The sequence below is a fragment of the Equus caballus genome, chromosome 5, assembly GCF_041296265.1.
Source record: "Equus caballus isolate H_3958 breed thoroughbred chromosome 5, TB-T2T, whole genome shotgun sequence".
Taxonomy (NCBI): Eukaryota; Metazoa; Chordata; class Mammalia; order Perissodactyla; family Equidae; genus Equus; species Equus caballus.
In genome coordinates, this window is record NC_091688.1 from 83074365 (window position 1) to 83095407 (window position 21043).

The following is a 21043-nucleotide window of genomic DNA, read 5'->3' on the forward strand; positions in this document are numbered from 1 at the left end:
AACTCTCTTGGCCTTAAATTATTTTCTGCTGTTGTTGTAAATGTTAGCTTTAACACTTGTAGTTTTAGTTTTTCTCATGGCAACGTGCCTGTAAGAGACTTAACACTTCTAGGGAGCACAGACCCCATGCCAAGCACAACGCACAGGGCCAGGTGAATAGAAACACGTCTAAGATTTGGTCTGCCTCCTCCAGACTGGGATCTCTGAACTGGGACCTGGACTGGGACTTAATTTTAATCTCCAGCATCTATTTTACTCTCTAGCACATAGTCAGCTCACAGTAAATGTCAGTGTTTTATTTAGAAATTTTTTTATTGAGGTATAATTGACGTATAACATTATATTAGTTTCAGGTGTACAACATGGTGATTTGGTATTTTTATATACTGCAAAATGATCACCGCAATAAGTCTGGTTAGCATTCATCACCATACATCGTTACAAAATGTTTTTTATTGTGATGAGAACTTTTAAGATCTACTTTCTTTCTTAGCAGCTTCCAAAATGCAATACAGTATTACTAACTATAGTCACCATGCTGTACATTACATCCCCATGACATTTATTCGATAGCTGGAGTTTGTACCTTTTCACCCCCTTCACCCATTTTGCCCCCCTCCCCACAAATGTCTGTTTAACGAAGACATTTTTGTTTATTAAGTAGTTGTTAAAGGGATAAACAGTCTAGAAATTGGGCTACTTATGAAGTCAAGTAACTAAGATAGAATGCTTCTATTTTCATGTCACTTCTAAGCAATGTAATAGAGGTGTGAACAAGGTGTAATGGGACCTGCCAAGGAGAGTCAGAGAAGGCTTTGTAGAAAAGTAGTCATGTGAGCAGGGGCCCGGAGGAAATGAGTCTGATTCACTGCATAACCGCTTCTATGAATTTACTATTTCTTGTCACTACTTAGTTCTAATGGGCTAGTTTTCATTTTGTCTCCCTAATAGCATTCGAAGGAGCATCGGGTTTGTCTCTGCCCCAGCTCCTTGCTAGGGCGCTGGAGGGAGCAGGGATGAATGACTACTTGGGAAGAGACAGGGAGCAGGGTAAGCACACAGCGCAGCCCTCCCAGCGAGGAAGGAGACTACAGAGAAGAGAAGAAATGGGGCAAAATGTGTGGGGAACAAAGGAGGAAGCTGGGGGTAGCTTCTTATTTATAAGAAGAATGTATTTATAAAAAGGTCGTTTTCCTTGAGAATATATTCTTTGTGAATATGTGTTCTATGAATGTGCCCTTTTTCTTATGACCACATCTTGCCTCTCTCTGGGCAGCAATGTTTGCTGACCCTGCTCTTCGTCTTGCCCCTAGCAGAATCCTCTTTCTCTGTCCCGGCCTTTTCCAACTGCAAGAGCAGGAATCTGGGTAGAGACAAATTAAACATTCCTTAAAATGCTGTTACGAAAACAAAAGGAGAACTAGTCAACTAAATGTTTACATAAATTTTAAAAGCCATTAAAACTATCCCATCCAATGTGAATTGTTGTAAACTTTATAAATAGTTCAAAGGAACAAGAAAATTTGGCAAATTGGCCTTATGGAAAGTTGGCTTTCTGTGGTTGATTTTTGGCAAATTGACCCAGAACCAGTCTTGAATTAACATGCATTTACTTAGCAAAAATAGACAAGAGCATTCCAGGTACAGAGACAAAAACAGGAGAAATAATTTTGGCAGGAAGAGGAACATTTATTCACTCACCGAATGTTTTAGAGCACACAACCTGCCCATGGGGAGTGGACAGTCCTGCCCCCATGAAGCTTAAGTTGTTTCTTTTGTGTAAATGTCTGCCAAATTGTTGGTTTTAAAACACACATACACACTCCAGAGAGAAAGTTTTTAGATGTTGGATATGAGTTGTGACAGTTAGTGAAACAGTAGAGCGAGAGCATAGAAAAATTGTAATTGAAATGAAACAAACTAAGATTTGTCTGAAGAAGCTGCAAAAGATCCAGGAAATTGAATAAAATTACAATAGGAGGATAAAAAGCAGAAATTAATTAATAAGACAATAAAGCAAACAAAAATTAATAAGTAATATCAAGAGCCAATTTTTATAGAAGTCCAATAAAACAGATAAATATTTGGCAAGCTCTAGCCAAGAAAAAAAACACAAATGCAAGTATTATGAATGATAAAGGCTACAGAACCATAGCTAGAGATAAAAAATATAATGAAAAAGACCAGGCACAACTTTGTCATTAAAAAAAGCTAGATTAAATAGATTATTTAAGCTATCTAAAATCAAGTTAAGATAAAAAATCTGAACAAACCAATAACCATAGAAGAAATTTAAAAGGTTTAAAAATTTACTTCCAGAATCAGTAATTTTCTTCTTTTTGAGGAACATTAGATTTGAGCTAACGTCCATCACTGACTCTCCTCTTTTTCCTGAGGAAGATTGGCCCTGAGCTCACACCAGTGCCCATCTTCCTCTATTTTATATGTGGGATGCCACCACAGCAGGGCTTCATACGTGGTGCATAGGTCTGTGCCCGGGACCTGAACTGGCGAACCCCAGGGCTGCCAAAGTGGAGTGTGCAGACTTACTGGGCCTTTGCACCACTGGGCCAGCCCTCAGAATCAGTAATTTTCACTGGTGAGTTCTATAGGTCATCAACAAAGATGGCACCAAAACCTTAAACTATGTAGCCCAATCTCAGCTATGATAGCAAAAAAGTTCAAAATAAACTGTTGAAATATATCAAATCCAGAGCATTTAAACAAAATAATAGGCTATAATAATAAACTCTGATTTAGTATTTTACCCTTGCAATGCAAGAATAGTCCAAAGTAGGAAATTCATTAATACAATAAACTGTAATAATTACTTAAAGGGGGGAAAACATAAGCGCTTATTTCTATAGATATTAAAAGATTAAATTTCACATTCCTTTCTGATAAAAACTCATGGTAAACTTGTAGTAAAAGAAAACTTGCCCAATATGATAGAAAGAATTTTGCACAAGTCAACAGCAACTACAAAAACAAAAATCATGCCTAGTTTGACAATCTAGAGGCATTCTCATGAAAGTGAGGAATAAGACAAGGAAACAGTTATGAAGGCTATTCAGAATATTTCATTTCTTTTCCTTCCAGGCTTCTGATAGGATTGCACTGTTCTCAACCCTCTTGACATTAACATTTGGTGTGGCTTCTTTTAGCCAGTGGGTTGTGGCCAGAGGTCATGAGGCTTCTTCAAGGTCAGACTAATTATTTCCAGCTGGAGACCTCTGCTTCGCCCTGCTGTGGTGATTGTGGAAGCGTATGTTGAAATGCAGTCTCCATCAATCTGGGTCCCTGAGCAACAACGATGAGCAAGCACCCATCAATCTGTGTTGGACAGTAGAGGAGGGAGAAATGCACACTTGTTGTATCAAGGCATTTACACACTGAGTGTTACTGTGTTGTCTGTGTTACTGCAGCACAACTTAGCCCACCCTGACTGACACAGGAGCCTATTACTCCTGTGTTCTACATTCCTTTTAGTACTATTCCTATATTTACCTTAATTTTTAAAAATTTGTGAATTATATTTTTGTGTGTGTGAGGTATAACAATTTTTCTTAATGTGTAGTCAATTGTCTACAAATAATTACTTATTAATTTGTGTCATCTTTATCATACAGTAAAATCCCATAGATATGGTTGTTTTGTTTTGAACTCTCCTCTGTTCTGCTCTTCCTTTTTTATGTAGGCCAAAACTATGCTGATAGTGTTTGTGATGGTGCCTTTGGAGTTAGACTGTCTAGTCTAGAATTCCATTTACATTATTTATTAGCTAGTAAATTTTGGGCAAGTTTATCCTTTCAGGTCTCAGTTTTCTCTTCTAAGTATTGGATATTAAGAATGCTGTCTACTTCCTAGGGCTTGGGGGAGAATTAAATGAGATAAGAGACATAGCACACTTAGCACAGTGTCTGGCACACACTGAGCCTTGTGCTTCTTGGAGAATGTTTTAGCATTCTAAACAAAATTTGAAACTTCTTCTTAGTTTAAAACTTTTCCTCTTCACTCATTTCAAATCACTGGTGAAGGGGTAGCAAATAGGTTTCTACTAATGAGCCAACACAATCTGGTGGCCATAACAAATTAGTCAGAGTTGGCACATAAGGAGAGGAAGTATTTATTATCCAGTTCTGATTCAGTCATTCTCCTTTATTTTTAACATTGTTTGTTACAGATGGAAGAGGAACCCTGCATTGGTTAGACACAGAAGACACAGTTCCTGACTGACATAATACAAGAAAAAGAAGTGAATTAGAGTAGCTGACTTTTGACTAAAAGGTTTTGATCCATGACATAATTTTTTAAAAATTGCATTACCTGTATTACCTTGAGGTTACAAAACAGTGGTCAAAAAAGGTTGTGGGAACTTCCACTCCCGACCAAGATAAAGTAACAGGGACTATAATCTCCTTCTACCAATAACAACCCCCAAAATGGATAAAATATAGGAAGCAATGGTTTTCAAGACACCGGAGGGCAGTCAACAAAGGATAGTGATCCCTAAGAGACAGGAAATAAGCCAGACGAATCCTCTGAGTAACCCTGCTTCCCATCTTGGAGAGTTTCCAGGCCACAGTGCTGGGAGGGGGAGCTCAGTAGAGTGCCAGGGACTCTGGGAGTTGAGATAAAGTTGAGAGTCCAGGGGACTGTCATGGCTGGAGTTCACAGGACAGAGTGCTGGAGAGGAGAGAGCTGCACAGAGAGAACTTGAAAGGCCTGCAAAGGGTTCCCCTCAAGTATTCGGCTGAGTACTAATTAGTACCTGTCTGTGAGGAAATTACCTGAAGCTGGGGAAAGAAACCCCTAAATATATTAGGGGTAGCAGGATCTGGTGCTCACACAGAGCTGAGAATATTTGCCCTTCTCACCAGCCAGACTGGAAAACCCCATGATTCACAGGACATTAGGTAAGTACACAGACGGGTCTTGTCTCAGTGGTGGGGAATAAATAGGTCTAGACTGAGTATTGCTCTGGGCCAGTCTAACGAGATGTGAAAGGATAACACTGTTTTCAAGTAACTTAACTGCATTCTAGAACAAAGCTCTAGAATATTTATAGGAACACAGAAAGACGCAGCTCCCAACCAAGATAAAATTTACAATATCTGCTAATCAGTAAAAAGTTATAAGTCATACAAAGAAGAAGGAAAATACGAACCAAAGTTAGAAAACAAATCAATTAATTGAAACTGACAATAGATTTAATGCAATCTCAATCGTAATCTCAGCAGGCTCTTTTGTAGAAATTGATAAACCAATTCTAAAATTCCTATTGAAATGCAAGGGACCTAAAATAGCCAAAACAACTGAAAAACAACAAAGTTGGAGGATTAACACTGCTGGATTTCAAAGTTTACTGTAATGTTATAGTAATGAAGACAGTGTGACTCTAGTGTAAAGATGCAGAAATATATCAATGGAACAAACTAGAATCCAGAAGTAGACCCACAGATTTATGGACAACTGATTTTCAATAGTCTTTTTAACAAATGGTCAGTAAAAAAGGAACCTCAATCCATACCTTACACCATTTCCAAAAATTCACTCAAAATGGATCATAGACCTAAATGTAAATCCTAAACAATAGAACTTATAGAAGGAAACATAGGAGAGAAAATCTTTGCTGCCTTGGATTAAGCAAAGATTTCTTAGATATGACACTGAAAGCAAGATATATAAAAGAAAAAAGTGATATATTGGACTTCATCAAAATTAATAATTTAGGTTCCTCAAAAGAAAGAAAATGCAAGCCACAGAATAAAACACTTGTAAATCATATTTCTGATATATTTGGATAAACTTATATCTAAAACAGATAAAGAATTCTCAAAACTCAATAAAAAGAAAACAAACGACCTAATTAAAATGGTCAAAAGATTTAGCCAGACACTTCACCAAAGAAGATAATATGAATGGAAAGTAAACACATGAAAAGATAGTCAACATCATCAGTCATTAGGGACATGCAATCAAAAGCACAATGAGTTAGCACTACACATTAGTAGAATCACTAAGTTTTAAAAGACTGACCTTACTAATGTGAAGGAACTGGAATTCTCAGGTTCTGCTGGTAAGCATGTAACGTGGTACAACGACTCTGAAAAACAGTGTCTCAGTTTACAAAAAAGCCTTTTACTTTTCCCTTAAAAATGATTAAACATTACCATATGATCCGTCATTCCACTCCTAGGTATTTACTTGAGAGAAATGGAAGTGTATGTCCACATGTACTGGTTTGCTAGGGCAGCAATAACAAAATAGCACAGACTAGGTAGCTTAAACAACAAATTAATTTTCTCACAGTTCTGGAGGCTGTAAGTCCAAGACTAAGGTGCTGGAAGGGTTGATTTCCTCTGAGGCCTCTTTGGGTGCCTCCTCACTGTGCCCTCACATGGTCTTTTCTCTGTGTATGCCCATCCTTGGGGTCTCTCTGTGTGTCCTAATCACCTCTTCTTATAAGGACACCAGCCATACTGGATTATAGTTTACCCTAATGGTCTCATTTTAACTTAATCGCCTCTTTAAAGGCTCTATCTGAAATATAATGTGGTATTCTGAGGTACTGGGGGTTAGGACTTCAACATATGAATTTTAGGGGAACACAGTTCAGTCCATAACACTGTACAAACACTTGTACATAAAAGTTCATAGCAGCTTTATTAGTAATAGCTAAAAACTGAAAACAACACAGATGTCTATAAATAGATGAATAGGTGAACAAACTGTGGTATATCCATATAATACACTACTACTCAGCAATAAAAAGGCTTCTAGTGGAATGCAAACTGGTGCAGCCACTATGGAAAACAGTATGGAGATTTCTCAAAAAACTAAAAATAGAAATACCATATGATCCAGCTATCCCACTACTCGGTATTTATCCAAAGAACATGAAATCAACAATTCAAAGAGACTTATGCACCCCTATGTTCATCACAGAATTGTTCACAATAGGCAAGACATGGAAGCAACCCAAGTGCCCAACAACTGATGGTTGGATAAAGAAGATGTGGTATATATATATATATATATACACAGTGGAAGACCACTTAGCCATGAAAAAGACAAAATCATGCCATTTGTGACAACACGGATGGACCTTGAGGGTATTGTGCTAAGCAAAATAAGTCAGACAGAGAAAGACAAATACTGTTTGATTTCACTCATACGTGGAAGATAAACAAACACATAGTTAAGGAGAACAGATTAGTGTTTTTCAAAGTAAAAGGAAGTGGGGGAGGGCGAAGTGGGTAAAGGGGCACATGTGTATGGTGACACATAAAAACTAGACTATTGGTAGTGAACACAATGCAATCTATACAAATACTGAAATAGGGGGCTGGCCTGGTGGCATACTGGTTAAGTTTGCATGCTCCACTTCAGCAGCCAAGGGTTCGCCAGTTCAGATCCCAGGCATAGACCTACACACCACTCATCAAGCCATGCTGTGGTGGCATCCCACATACAAAATTAGAGGAAGGTTGACACAGCTGTTAGTTCAGCGGCAATCTTCCTCACCAGAAACAAAACAAAACAAAAACACACAAAAAAACAAAAAACTGAAATATATTATTGTACACTTGAAATTTACACAATGTTAAAAGCCAATATGACCTCAATAAAATTTTTTTAAAAAGCTAAGATTAGAAGGAAACTATCTCAACATAATAAAGGCCACACGTGACAGAAGTGTTGACTAATGCTATGGTGGTAATCATATTGCAATAAAAAAAAGGAATGAATTATTGATATATGGTACAGCACAGAGGAATCTCAAAATAATTATGCTGAGTGAAAAAAAATGGCCAAAAAAGAATATATACTGTAATGATTACATTTATTTTAAATTCTAGAAAATGCAAACTAATCTATAGTGGCATAAAGGAGATCAGTGATTTCCTGGGGATATGGGTTTTAGGATTACACAAGGGACTGAGGAAACTTTATGGAGCGATAGATGTATTCATTATCTTGATTGTGATGATGGTTTCCTGGGTGTGTGTGTATGTCAAAACTTATAAAACTGTACACTTTAAATATATGTAGTTTTCTGCATGTCAATTATACTCCTTATACCTCCGTAAAACTGCTTTTAAAAAAGATTGTATCTAAAAGCTTAGTAAAACCACTCTCTTTTGAGGGTCAGATTTCTCTAATCCTCAAGTCTCTGGTGCATAGATATTCACTCAGAAAATTTTTTAAAGCATGATGAAATGGCTTTGACAAAGCCACAGCACTCCTGATAAATTTCTAACTTCCTAGTGAACTTATAAAACCTTCATTCAGAGCCTGATTGATTTTACTTAACAGATAACTTCATTTAATCTTGATAGTTGTAAAGATACATTTGAAAAGAGAAGATGACATCAATATATTTGATGGCGTCCCCGTGAAGAGTGGTTGCCAATACTACAGGAAGAGAAAAGAACTTTGAAAAGTAGATAGAATTTCACTCCGCAAAGCATTGTTTAGTGGTGAGTATTCACTGAGATAAGTGAAGACAGTATCTTCGGTTTAATAAGGCAGGTAAGGATATAATCGGCTATAGAAAGATTTCTGACAAAAATAAAATGAAAAGTGTTTTAAATACTGAAAAGGTAATTTTCAGTTACATCAAAATCTATGAAGGTGCCATATCTAATGACTGACCGTGAAGTGCCTTTGAAGAGAGTCATTAAAAATATGGAAATCATTGTGTTCAAACTAAGCAAAACATTGCAAAGAATGTGCAAGAAGATCCCAGCATTAAAAGTAAAAAAGACAGGTTCACTCCAATCTTTTTCCTTTACAGATGTTCATATTTCTTTGGTTTCCTAAAGTGCTTTTGGTGTTTAAATTGACAGAAAGGAAAGAACAAGTGTTAATGTTTATGGTTCCAAGATCTGGTTTCCGGTCAGTTCACATATGGCTCTGAGTGTTAATAATCGAAAGTTGATCTGTTTTGACTACTTGCCAACTTTATGACTTAAACTCATTCTTTGACCATAAATCTTGTCCTTTCAGGGACGATTCTGGAATTAGGCTCAGAATTGTGACAGGATGACTCTTCTGTTACTGAAAATTACATCCACCGTTTAAAGCATTTTGGTATGCTAAACCCATAATGAAAAATTTTGAAAGATCATGTTTCTAAGAACCCCTAAAGAAGAAACAGGCCATTCAGTGACATCACTCAGAGAACGCGAAAGGACCAGCACTCCAACAGACTGAAACAAAAGCTTTTTTACAGGAGACATTAATGCCAGAAAGGAAAGGGAGCTAAGAAGATCAATATATTACAGCCAGAGCCCTTCCTGGCATAGCCCAGAGAGACAGACAGGGCTCAGTTGAGCTCTCTGGGCAGCTCCCATGCTCATTTCTCAGGGTTCAACAGGTCAGCATAGAACCCAAGGAAATGGATGACATTGGTGGGGTGCTCTGTATAAGGTGCTGGCAACAGTGAGATTTCCTCTGGAATAAGTCTATAGTGAGTTGGAATTTTCTTCTGGCTAGAATGCTCTTGACAGTGTATAATCCAAGATTGTTTCCTTGGCCTTCCAAAAAGTTCCATAAGCTACCTAAGGGGCTGCAATAAATCTCTTCCTTTTTAAACTAGCTTGAGTGGATTTTGTTCTCTGCAAAACAGATCCTGCAACTAAGAACCCCGCCAGTAATTGTTGCCATTAATTGGGAATAAACTAAACCACTGTAAAAAAGTAACTCCAAGTACAGTGGAATGTTTTAGAAGCTTCTTTGTCTCTTACATCACAGCTCAAGATGGGTAATCGGGCTGTGCTCCACAAACTCAGCTAGAGACCCAGGCTGGTGGGATGATGCTGACATCTGCTCCACTTGGCTTTTCTCTCTGGCTCTAAGGTGTCCGCTGCAGTTGTCTTCAGCCGCACTGCACTGTATCCACGTTCAAGCCCATGGGAAGGAAAAGGAGAAAACGTGGAGGGAAAACAACTTCATATTGAAGGACATGAAGCAGACATTGTTGCTAAAACCTACTAGCTAAAACCAAGACTCAAAGCATCACCAAGATCCAAGAGAAGATGGAAAATGTAATCTCTAACTGGAGTGGCCATTAGTCTAGCCAAAACTTGGGTGTGAGGAGTTCTTCTAGTAAAAGAAGAAGGGGGGCATGGATATGGGGAAAATTCCAAAATTTTTTAAAAGAGCACATCATCAAGCTTTTGAAACCTCAGAGGTTCCCTGCAAATGGGCTTTTCCTCTAACCCTTTCTCCCAAAGCAAGGATACCTGCAAGAAGCAGCACAGCGGTGGGGATGTCACAAAGCATCTTTCTCAACCCCTCTGTCTAGGTGGCAATGGACAGTGAAACAATGAGATGTCTGTGGTTATTTTGACTCTGAATAAAATAGAAAAACATAACAACACCTTCATTTAACATAGTGAATACCTGCTATGTGTCAACACTATAAGATACAGAAGTAAACAAGACAGTCCTGGTCCTGGCTGCTGCCCTCATGATGCTTACCTTACAGAATGGAAGACATTCACTGAACAATTTATTATGAGTTGATCATTTAATTACAATAAGTGTTCTAAGGAAGCACAGTGTGTATATGAGTATGTGTTTGTTGTTAGTGCTGTCAAGTGGATTCCAACTCCTAGTGACCATGTGTACAATTGAGTGGAACCTACACACAGCCACCACAGTAGGTCAATCGACAGACAGGTGGTGTGGTTCCTTGACCAGAAAGGGAACCCGAGCCATGGTGTTGAGAGCGCAAATCTTAACCACTAGACCACCAGGGCTGGCTGTGTGAGTGTATAACACAGGAATTTGGCCTAGGCTGCAGAGATCAGAAATGCAGTATTAAAAGTATTAAAAGTAAAAAAGACAGGTTCACTCCAATCTTTTTCCTTTACAGATGTTCATATTTCTTTGGTTTCCTAAAGTGCTTTTTAGTCTTTCATGTTTATTATTAAGTACTTAAGGCTATGATTTTCCTCTCAGCATTGCTTTAGCAATGTGTAGTTCTCTTATTTTTTTTAGGATGTTCTGCAATTTTAGTAGTATTTATTTACAAAAAAAAAATATGGACAGATTTACTAGTAAAATAAATTTATCTCTGTTAGTTGGCAAATTGTTTACAGACCTTCCTATTTTACCATTTAATTATAATCAGATTAGGACTTTTGTTATTTAAAAATATGTGTTTACATCTTTTTTAAGTATTCATTTATGTGATTTAAACATCAAAAAGTGTAAAATGTATACAGCCAAAATTCTCCCTCACATCCTTGACCTCAGCCAAGTGATTCCCATAGAACACCAATGGATGACCACTTGTATTGCTTTCTTGTTTATCCTTGATAAGAATTTTTACTTATATACAAGCCAATACAAATATATATTATTTTTTTCTTCTCTTTTTAAAGTACAGATAATAGCATACTATACACATTTTATAGCTTCAAGGTCTTTTGATATAATATATTGATATAAAAAATTTTTTTAATAAAATCATAGTATTTCATTTTATAGATATATTATTAAGGTATTTATCTAGTCCCCAATTGGTGAGTATTTAGATTGCTGCCAATATGTTGTTTCAATGCTTCAATGAATAATTTTAAAAATCATTTTATTCCTACGTGTTTGCATCTATAGGATAAGTTCCTAGCCCATTTGGGTTTATCTTGTGTTATGATATAAGGTATAGCTCAAGCCATATTTGTTCTTCACGTGACTTCCTTAGTTGTTCCCAGATGGTTCATCGACAGCACTTCTTTTTCTCACTGATTTGAGATATCACTTTTATTATATACTAAAGTTCCATACGTTTTTAGGTCTGTTTCTGACTATATATTCTGTTACATTTGTCTGTTTGCCTATTCATGTCTCAGTAGTATACTTTATTAATCACTGAGTCTTTATGTGACAAGGAAAATTCCTCTTTAGTGTTCTCGTTTTGCAGAGATTTCCTGACTTTTTTGTTTACATTTCCATATAAATTTTAAAATCACTTGGTCTAGTTCTGAAAAAAAAAAAACCTAGATTTTATTTTTATTGAAATCACCTTAAACTTACAAATTAACTTAGGGAGGCTCAACATGTTTATGATGTTGAGGTTTCCTATCCAAAATGCCTTTTCATTTGTTCAAGACTTCCTTCTGTCTTTAAAGAATATTTTACTAATTTTTTCTTTAGATTACCAGGACTTGAACATTTCTTTTAGACTTTTAACCTAGAAATGAGATCTTCTCTTCCATTATGTTTTCAATTAATATTGATGGTGAACATGAAAATTTTTGTATATTAGTTTTGCACCTTCTAATTTACCGAACTTTTTGTTTGTTTGTAGGAGTGTTTCAGTTGACTTCCTTGGCTTTTCTACGTATGTTGTCATACCATCTGCATATGTGATAGTTTTGACTCTTTTTTAGTTTTCACATCTCTAATTTCTTTCTCTTGTGTAATTAGATTGGCTAGTACTTCTGGTACAGTATCGAAAAATGGTGGTCACAGGACAGTTCTTGCCTTGTTCGTGAGTGGGTATGCTCTTGTGTTTCCCCCTTAAGCAAAATACTGATTTGGGGCTGAAATTAAAATATTGTAATATTTTAAGAATATTAATTGATAAATGCTTTCTTAAGAATTTCACCAACAATGGATCTTGAATTTGGTCAGATGCCTTTTTTAGCATATATGAAGATGATCATACGATTCTTTTTATACCTACTAATTGATAGATTATATCTAGAGCTTAATAGATTTTCTAATATTGAACCTCCCTTGCAGATTTGTAATAAATTCTACTTGGAAGAGATGCATTATTTTTTAATGTGCTCCTGGACTTATTTAGGCGTTTTCTTCACTATTTATGCATGAGATTGGAGATAGTTTTCTCTTTTATGTGCTTTGTCAGATTTTACTATCAGTGCCCTGCTTACTTAAAAACATAATCTGAAATTCTTTTTCTAGACTCTAAAAACAGTTTAAATAGCATTGGAAATACCTGGTTTTTTTTGAAGGTCTGGTAGAATTCCCCTGGGAACTCATTTCTACCTCATGTTTTGGCTGGGGAAATGGGCGAGAGGTGGCAGTAGTTCTTTGATGAATTTCTCCCTTTTCACTTACTTTATTAGCACATTTTTCATTTTTTTTTCATGAATAAGTTAGGCTGCAGTTTATCTACTTAACTGACTTTTTTCAAAGTACCAGCTTTCAGTTTTCATTTTCCAACTTCCTAAATTCTGCTTCTATCTTTATTGATTCCTTCTTTTGGCTTTCCTCCATTTTGTTTTGTCTCTTTTCTAACTTCTTAAGCTGAATGCCTAATTTATTTCCTTTTAGTCTTTCATGTTTATTATTAAGTACTTAAGGCTATGATTTTCCTCTCAGCATTGCTTTAGCAATGTGTAGTTTTCTTATTTTTTTTAGGATGTTCTGCAATTTTAGTTTTGAATCTTCCTCATATTCAAGAGTTAAGTGAGATTTTTTTTTTAATTCCAGGAGATATTGGCTTTTTGTTTTCTGATTTTATTGTTAATTTCTAGTATGGCATAGGGATCAGAGAATGTTGTCCATACCATTTCTACTTTTTGCAATGTGTTGAGATTTTCTTTGGATCTCAGTGTACCATCAAGTTCTGTGAGTGTTTCACAGGCGCTTAAACTGAAGGTGTAATCTCTTTTTTTCAGAATGCAGAGTGTGATATTTATAATCAGATTGGTGTAATTAACTGTATTATCTAAGTTGTCTATATCATATCCTTAATTTTTTTCTTCATGTTCTGTCATGGCCTGAGAGAGGTGAATTCAGTTTCCTGTTATTAGTAGGTTTTTGTTTCTCCTTGTATATTCCCTAGTTACTTGGTGCATAAATAGCCATAAATGTTATATCTTTATTGTTTACCCTTGGTATTTTAAAGTTCCCTTCTGTGCCTCATTTAATGCTTTTCAACCTGACTTCTACCTTTTCTGTTTTAGATTGTAATCTTTGCTTTCTTTTCTTTTCTTATTTGTCTAGTATACCACTCTTCTGCTGTTAGCCACTCTGAATTATTTTATTTTAGCTGCTCCTCTTAAAGACAGTATAGAGTGGGTTTAATAATCTAATCTGAGGTCCACTTACATTTATCAGTATGATAGATGTATTTGAACTTAGTTTTATTGTTTTGTATTTCCTGAATTTATGGATTGGTTTTAGGTCTTTGACTTTGAGTCCCGTTTTCTGTTTTCTTTGTTTTGATTTCTGTGTGTGATTCAACTGATATTAGGAAAGGTTTTCAGTTTTTTTCTCACCATTACTTTTGTAATTAGAGCCTTATTTAATATCCCTGGTTCTCCATAAATCTGAATTTGTTAGGGTTTTCCAGAGAAACAGAGCCAATAAAGTATGTATTTATTATGAGGAATTGGCTCATGTAATTATGAGGCTGAGAAGTCCCAAGATCTGCAGTTGGCAAGCTGGAGACCCAGGAGAGCCGATGGTGTAGTTCCAGCCCAAGTCCAAAGGCCTGAGAAGTAAGAGAGCTGATGGTATAAGTTCTAGTCTAAGTCCCAAGGCCTGAAAACAGAGAGCTGGTGGGGTAAGTTCCGGTCTGAGGCTGAGCCCCCAGGCATGGGAGACCAGTGTCCTAACTTGAAGACAGTAAGGCAGAGGAGAGCAGATTCTCCCTACTCATCCTATCTTTATTCTATTCAGGCCTTCAATACATGGGGTGAGGCCCACTCACACTGGCGAGGGCAGTCTGCTTTACTCAGTCTACCAATTCAACTGTTAATCTCGTCCAGAAACACCCTCACAGACACACCCAGAATACTGTTTAACCAAGTATCTGGGCACCCCATGGTCCAGTCGAGTCAAACTGACACACGAAATTAACCATCACAAATCCACCCCTTGTGAATTTGGCACCCATGTGAATCTCCTTAAACCACACTTAATCTCTAAATAAGGACAATAACAAGGTCATAATTCTGCCTAATATGATAGAACTCTCCTGAGCACAACCAAAAAATGTGCTAACCCCTTCCCCAGAAGAAGAGTAAAGTCCTTTAGTGATATTTATGCTTTTCCTTGATATCTTGAAACTTAAATACTAGGATGTAAAATTAAAAATATTTAAATACTTTAATATTAAGTCAATACATTTTATGTTACATGATAAGGGAATAAGAGAGGGAAGAAAACAAAGATATTTGCTATACATACAGATACAAACATTCATAACAAAATAAAGAGGAAATACTCATGACAATTACAGTCTTTGTTTCTGTAAGTGGTCACATGGTCATAGCTAGTATTTATAACTAACTTCTTCCACCACTCATTTGTATTCCCTTTGCCTTCAGCAAGCACCTCAGCTGGTCATGGTTCTTTGCCTGGTGAAGTGACCCAAACGTTTATTCCCGAAGGATCTGGGCCATTAGTGGTCCTGCCTGGATTGAGTTCTTATGGTTTTACATCGCTCTTAGTCACAGGGCATGGTAATACTAAGAAACGCCCTAAAGGATTCCCTGTATTCCAGTCATACTCTTCCTTACCTCCATTGTGGAGTAGCAGTGCAATTTCCCCTTGTAGTCAGGATCAGTCACTCCAGCCAGAACAGTAACTCCCCTCTTTGCCTGTTATTTCAGAGACACAAGGAGTCCACCATGGTTGGGCAGCAGTTTTAACTTCCAGTTCAGTGAAATCATTCCTCCCCTTGGAACTCAGACCTCTAGACCAGTAGAGCATAAGATAGGAATAGGAATAGGATAGGAATAGGAAAGGAATAGGAAGATTTTGTTAGTGCGTCACTAGGGTTAATAGTGAGTGGTGTCACTCCCATTTCCACCCCTTGAATCCTGGACCCTTCAATCCTAGATATGGGAGAAACAGCACCATTTGCTCGATGCTGATTCAGAGCATATACCACCTTCTGGAGAACCTCCCTCTAGCCCTGCAATGTTGCCACCTAGATGGTGCTATAACTGAGTCTTCAAAAGGCAAGTTCACCATTCTACCAAGCCACCTGCTTTAGGATGGTGGGGAACATGGTAAGACCAGTGAATTCCGTGAGCATGGGTCCATTGCCTCACTGCTTTCGATGTGAAGTGAGTTACTTCATCAGAAGCAATGCTGTGCACAGTACCATGCTGGTAGATAAGGCATTCTCTAAATTCATGGACTTGGCAGAAGTATTGTGTGCAGGAAAGGCAAATTCATATCTAGAGGAAATATCTATACCAGTAAGAAGATAACAATGTCCCTTCCATAATGATTGCCATACAATGTAATCAGCCTGCCATCAGGTAGTTGGCTGATCACACCAGGAGATGGTGCCATATTGGGTACTCAGTTTCAGTCTCTGCTGCTGGCAGATTGGGTACTCAGCATTGGCCATAGCCATGTTGGCCTTGGTGAGTGGAAGTCCATGATGCTGAACCTATGCATAACCTCCAACCGTGCCACCACGGCCACTTTGTTCAAGAGCCCACTGGGCAATGACATGGGTAGCTAGGGGGAGACTGATTGGTATCTATAGAGTGGGTCATCCTATCCACTTGATGATTAAAATCCTCCTCTGCTGAGGTCACCCTTTGATGAGTAGTCTCATAGAACACAAATATCAACATATTTTACCCATTCAGAGAGGTTTATCCACATACCTCTTCCCCAAATTTCCTTGTTGCCAGTTTTCCAATCATGTTCCTTCTAAATTCCTACCCATCCAGCAAACCATTGGCCACATCCCATGAATTGCACATCTGTCCACTTCTCCAAAGTGAACAACCAGGTACACTGCTTAAAGTTCTGCCCACTACGGGGATTTCTCTTCACCACTGTCCTTCAGAGATGTCCCAGAAAGGGGCTGTAGTGCCGCCACTGTCCACTGTCGGGTGGTGCCTGCATATTGTGCAGAACCATCTGTAAACCACGCCCAGGTCTTCTCTTCCTCTGTCAACTGATTGTAGGAAAGCACAGGTGCAGGCTGGGAGGGAGAAGGCAGTGTAGCGTAAGGCCTGTTGTCGGTTTTCTTCATTTTGCTTTCTGTATGTGATTCTACTGATATTAAGAAAGGTCTGGAAGTTTGTTCTCATTGTTACTTCTGTGATTATAGCTTCATTTAATGTTCTTAGTTCTTCATATTTTTAGACACTGTCTATGAGTTCCCTTATTTGAGCAATGGTAAAATTAAAATCTTTCCTATTTTTCTTCCTTTTTCTACCTTGTCTCTATCACCTAGCTTTAGAATTTACCTTTGTATTATTAAATATTTATACAGATATTACTTAACATGTTATCTTTAAATGATATCTTTTTACTCCAGATACTACACATAAGGAAATCTGTAGTTTCCCTCCCACTTCCTTTCCCATTTTTCTTCCAGTTTTTGTTGATGGTATAATTTTTACTTTGTTAGGACATAAAATATTTCTATTCTCTCACGTCACTCTAATCTCCATATTTGTTTTAGTCTTTTTTTTTTTTTTAAGGATTGGCACCTCGCCTAACAACTGTTGCCAATCTTTTTTTTTTTTTTTTCTGCTTTATGTCCCCAAAGCTCCCCTGGCCCCGTACACAGTTCTATATCTTAGTTGCAGGTCTTCTAGTTGTGGGATGTGAGACGCCGCCTCAATGTGGCCTGACAAGCGGTGCCATGTCCACGCCCAGGATCCGAGCCCTGGGCCGCCGCAGCGGAGCGCGCGAACTTAACCACTCGGCCACAGAGCCGGCCCCTGTTTTAGTCTTAATTCTACAGTTAAGTGTATTAAAGCTCACTGCCAGTCCTTTGTCTCCAGAAGTTTGCACAAGAAGGGATGGGAACAATATTCCCTAAATCCTTGGACCTGGTAATCTGTTGTGTGTAGCCTGTAAATTTAAAGCCTGGTTTGGCTTGATGTTAAATTCTCAGTTCTTGCTTTCTTTCTTTGAGTATTTTCTAGATTGTGTTATATTCTCTGGTGGTAAGTGTTGCTCTGGAGAAATCCAAGATCACCCTGATTATTTCCTTCTTTATAACATACTTCATCTTTTTGCTTGATTGCCCATAGGGTTTTTTCTTTATCTTTGAAGACAGAAAGTATACTAGATTATGTCTCTATGTAGATTATTTTGGGTAAATTCACCATGGCACACTCTATGGCCTTTCATTACATAGAGCTTATTTGAATTATGTCTTTAAATATTTGTTCTGTACCATTGTTTAGATTTTAATAGGGATTCCAGTTATGTATATGTTGGGTCTCCTATACCTATCATCTACAGCTCTCATTTTCTCTGCAATCCTTTTTAGTTCTCTCTTTATTTTTATTGTATTTGCTGTTCTCATTTTATCTTCCATATCCTTTTCATATTTTCCGTAATGTGTTACGCTTGAGCTTCTTTTAGTCTTATTCTAATTTCTGTGACGGCTTTATTTTATTCCTCTGCTTTCCTTGGTTCTTATAGCTCATGCTTCACCTTCTCTGTTTCAACATTTCCTTCTTAAGATCTTGCATTTCTGCTTTGCGGCTTTTTCTTATAGAGGAGCTTCTTTTTCATGCACAACTTTATATGCTCTGTGGCAGGGCTGCTCTGGTGAGCGATCTTCATCTGTTAGTAAGGTGTCCAGCTTTAGTCCTTGTTTTTATAACATCTTTGTATTGATGCTGTGCTACTTATTGAATTTATTGAATTCATTGAGTGTGTTGAATTTTGATTCATACAAATATACATTCAAAGTTTTGTATCAAACAAAGATACATTCCTCATTGAATGTATTGAATTCTCCTATATCAGCTCTTTGCAAAAGTTTCCCAAGGGGGCAAGAGGCCAGGATGGTCTTCCACACTAGATAGTTTTCACAAAACAAAGACTCTCCTCTTCTTAGCTGACACTAGGCTTCCTGCAAATATGGCTTATCTATGTGGTTTTTAGCTATCCTTGATTCCTCTATTTTCCTGAATGAACAAGGTTCAGGATGGCTTCTGACATTCAACTCATCACCATTCTTGCACCCTCTGGTTTAGACAAGGGTTGTAGCTTCTGCCCCTCAGAATGTGTTTCTGAACTTCAAAAGTGTATTTCTTTGTTCTTTAATTTCTGGTATTTGCCACACTGCTGGACTCCTTCTCTTCTGTGCTTCATTCTACTTCTTACTATGGGACTCCTGTGCAAATTCAGTTGCTTTTGGCAGAGTTTACAAATATTTTGGAGTCTGAGCTCTTGGGTCCACCAAATACAGGTTTGAATTTTTGTTTCCTGTTCTCCCTGCTCCCTTTGGATGTGTTGCAAGAATAATGAGACTACCAAGTGTATACAGCCCTGTTCCTACTGGATCTCAGGATTTTTTTTTTTCTATTGTTCAGGAGTGTAACGATTCTGACATTGATGGGACATTTTATATATAAACCTACGTTCCTATTTTGTATTAAGTCATTTATGGATGAGGTTATGAGGATAATTTGCAGGCATCCAGCTATATATGTGCTTTAAGCAAAATTAAGTAAAAACATCAGGAAATTATAAACTCAATAAAACTAGATTGAGCTCATGAATCCAATGTTTTCAAAAGAAAGATGAACTAAAACATTTTTCCATCAATAATTCTTTTCATTTGGTCTTTTGTGTTCTCTTTCCAACATGAAAAAAAAAATCAACCAAGAAATCAAAAAGTAGCTATACAGTATCATCAAATCTATGTTAAATCCACATATGGTTTGGAATATTTGAGACCTAGCCATGTATAAGCAAAGGCAGATGCTAAACTTCTTTTTTTACTTGATAGTACCAGCATTATTAACTCTGTTGGATGATATTAGAAGTACTCTCAGTTCCACCCACTAGAATACACCATTGTAATTTAACATAATACCCCAGAATTGATATCAGCTCTTTATTTCAGGTCCCAAGAGCCAGTCCAGAGTCCACTGGTCTTGACAAGAGAAGTTGGCTTCTGGGGCCCATTCCAACCTAAATCTTGTTCTTTGGTACCTCTGGAGTTGGTCTGGCCACCAGTGGTGTAAGCCAAAGGTCTCCAGATGTTTGATAAGTCCTAGAGTGGTCCTGATTTTTTTGGTGCTCTGACAGTTTGGGCTCTTCAAGAGGAAGTTCTGGTTTTATTTTTTGTCTCTGTATTTTTGCTAGGTCACTTCACCTTTCTTAGCTCTTAAAATGTGAATAGTAATGCTTTCCTTGCTAGTTTCACAAATTCCATTCTGTGCAGATGTGAGAGTTAAATGAGCAATGCATGTGAAAATAGTGTATAAGCTGTACAATACTAAACAAAGAGAATGGTAGCACTATTTAATTTTGTTTGACGGCAGGTAGAGGGGAGGAGATAGCACAAAACCACTTATCCTGTAGCATCAGCAATAGAAACCAGTGAAAGAGAGCACGTGGTAAGCTTCTAAAACTGCGTTGAATTTTTTTGATTCTGTTTCATAGCGCCAAGTGCTAAATGTCCAAGTCTCTATTAATTATACATCAGAACTGGCAGTGTAGCCTGACATTTGACCTACATACCTGGTCTGAAGAGAATGTCAATGCCAACCATATTCTTGGACTTGCTTTCCTGAATGACATTTTTATCAACACATTGGCACCAGCTGTGGCTGCAGAAATATTCAAGGCAGCCATATTTAAATGCTTTAAATCTAGTGAATAGGGTTTTTATTGGACCTAACAAAACTATTGCCAAATGGGCACACAGTAGCAAGGCAAACTTTTGAACAAATTTTTAAATACAATGGTGTGTAAAAGATTATAAGTAGATTTTTTTTTATTTTGTGAATTTTGGTAGTTTGACTCTAATCATTGTGTCTTTGAAACCTTGATTCTGATTTTCAGAACCAACTGGATTATAATTCAAATAGGCCTAACACTTGGGTGACATTTTTCTATTGCACCGGACTTGGGCTACTCTGATTTGGCTTTGAATGTCCATTAAGTTTCTGAGACGTGCCCTCCAGCAGACATGCCTCTCCTCCATTAAAGGTACTCGGCACCCATGTTTTAGAAACAGGGTTAACGTACACAAACTGTGTCACAAGCTTTGGATAGGAATTGCTAATAAAAACTGGGAGTCCTGCAAAATCCTAGCCTTTTAAATTTC

At 37.4% G+C, this 21043-nt stretch overlaps 2 long non-coding RNA genes across 4 annotated transcripts in view; one reads left to right on the forward strand and one right to left on the reverse strand.

Moving 5' to 3' along the window:
* Positions 1–285: 285 nt before the first annotated feature.
* LOC111773604 (uncharacterized) overlaps positions 286–21043 on the reverse strand; it is a 196070-nt gene continuing 175312 nt past the window's right edge. Inside the window, exons 4-8 of one of the 3 annotated variants that reach the window (XR_011438848.1) lie at positions 15510–15685; positions 10251–10359; positions 9753–9897; positions 6040–6106; positions 288–1363 (exon numbers count right to left, since the gene is read on the reverse strand). This is a non-coding gene — a long non-coding RNA (uncharacterized lncRNA). Of the gene's footprint in view, positions 1364–6039; positions 6107–9752; positions 9898–10250; positions 10360–15509; positions 15686–21043 lie in introns of all 3 variants that reach the window. The other 2 variants (XR_002808244.2, XR_011438847.1) reach the window with 2 other exon arrangements.
* Positions 4152–10853, forward strand: LOC111773603 (uncharacterized). The gene is made up of 3 exons (XR_002808243.2): positions 4152–4916; positions 8343–8483; positions 9013–10853. It is a non-coding gene; the product is annotated as an uncharacterized lncRNA (long non-coding RNA).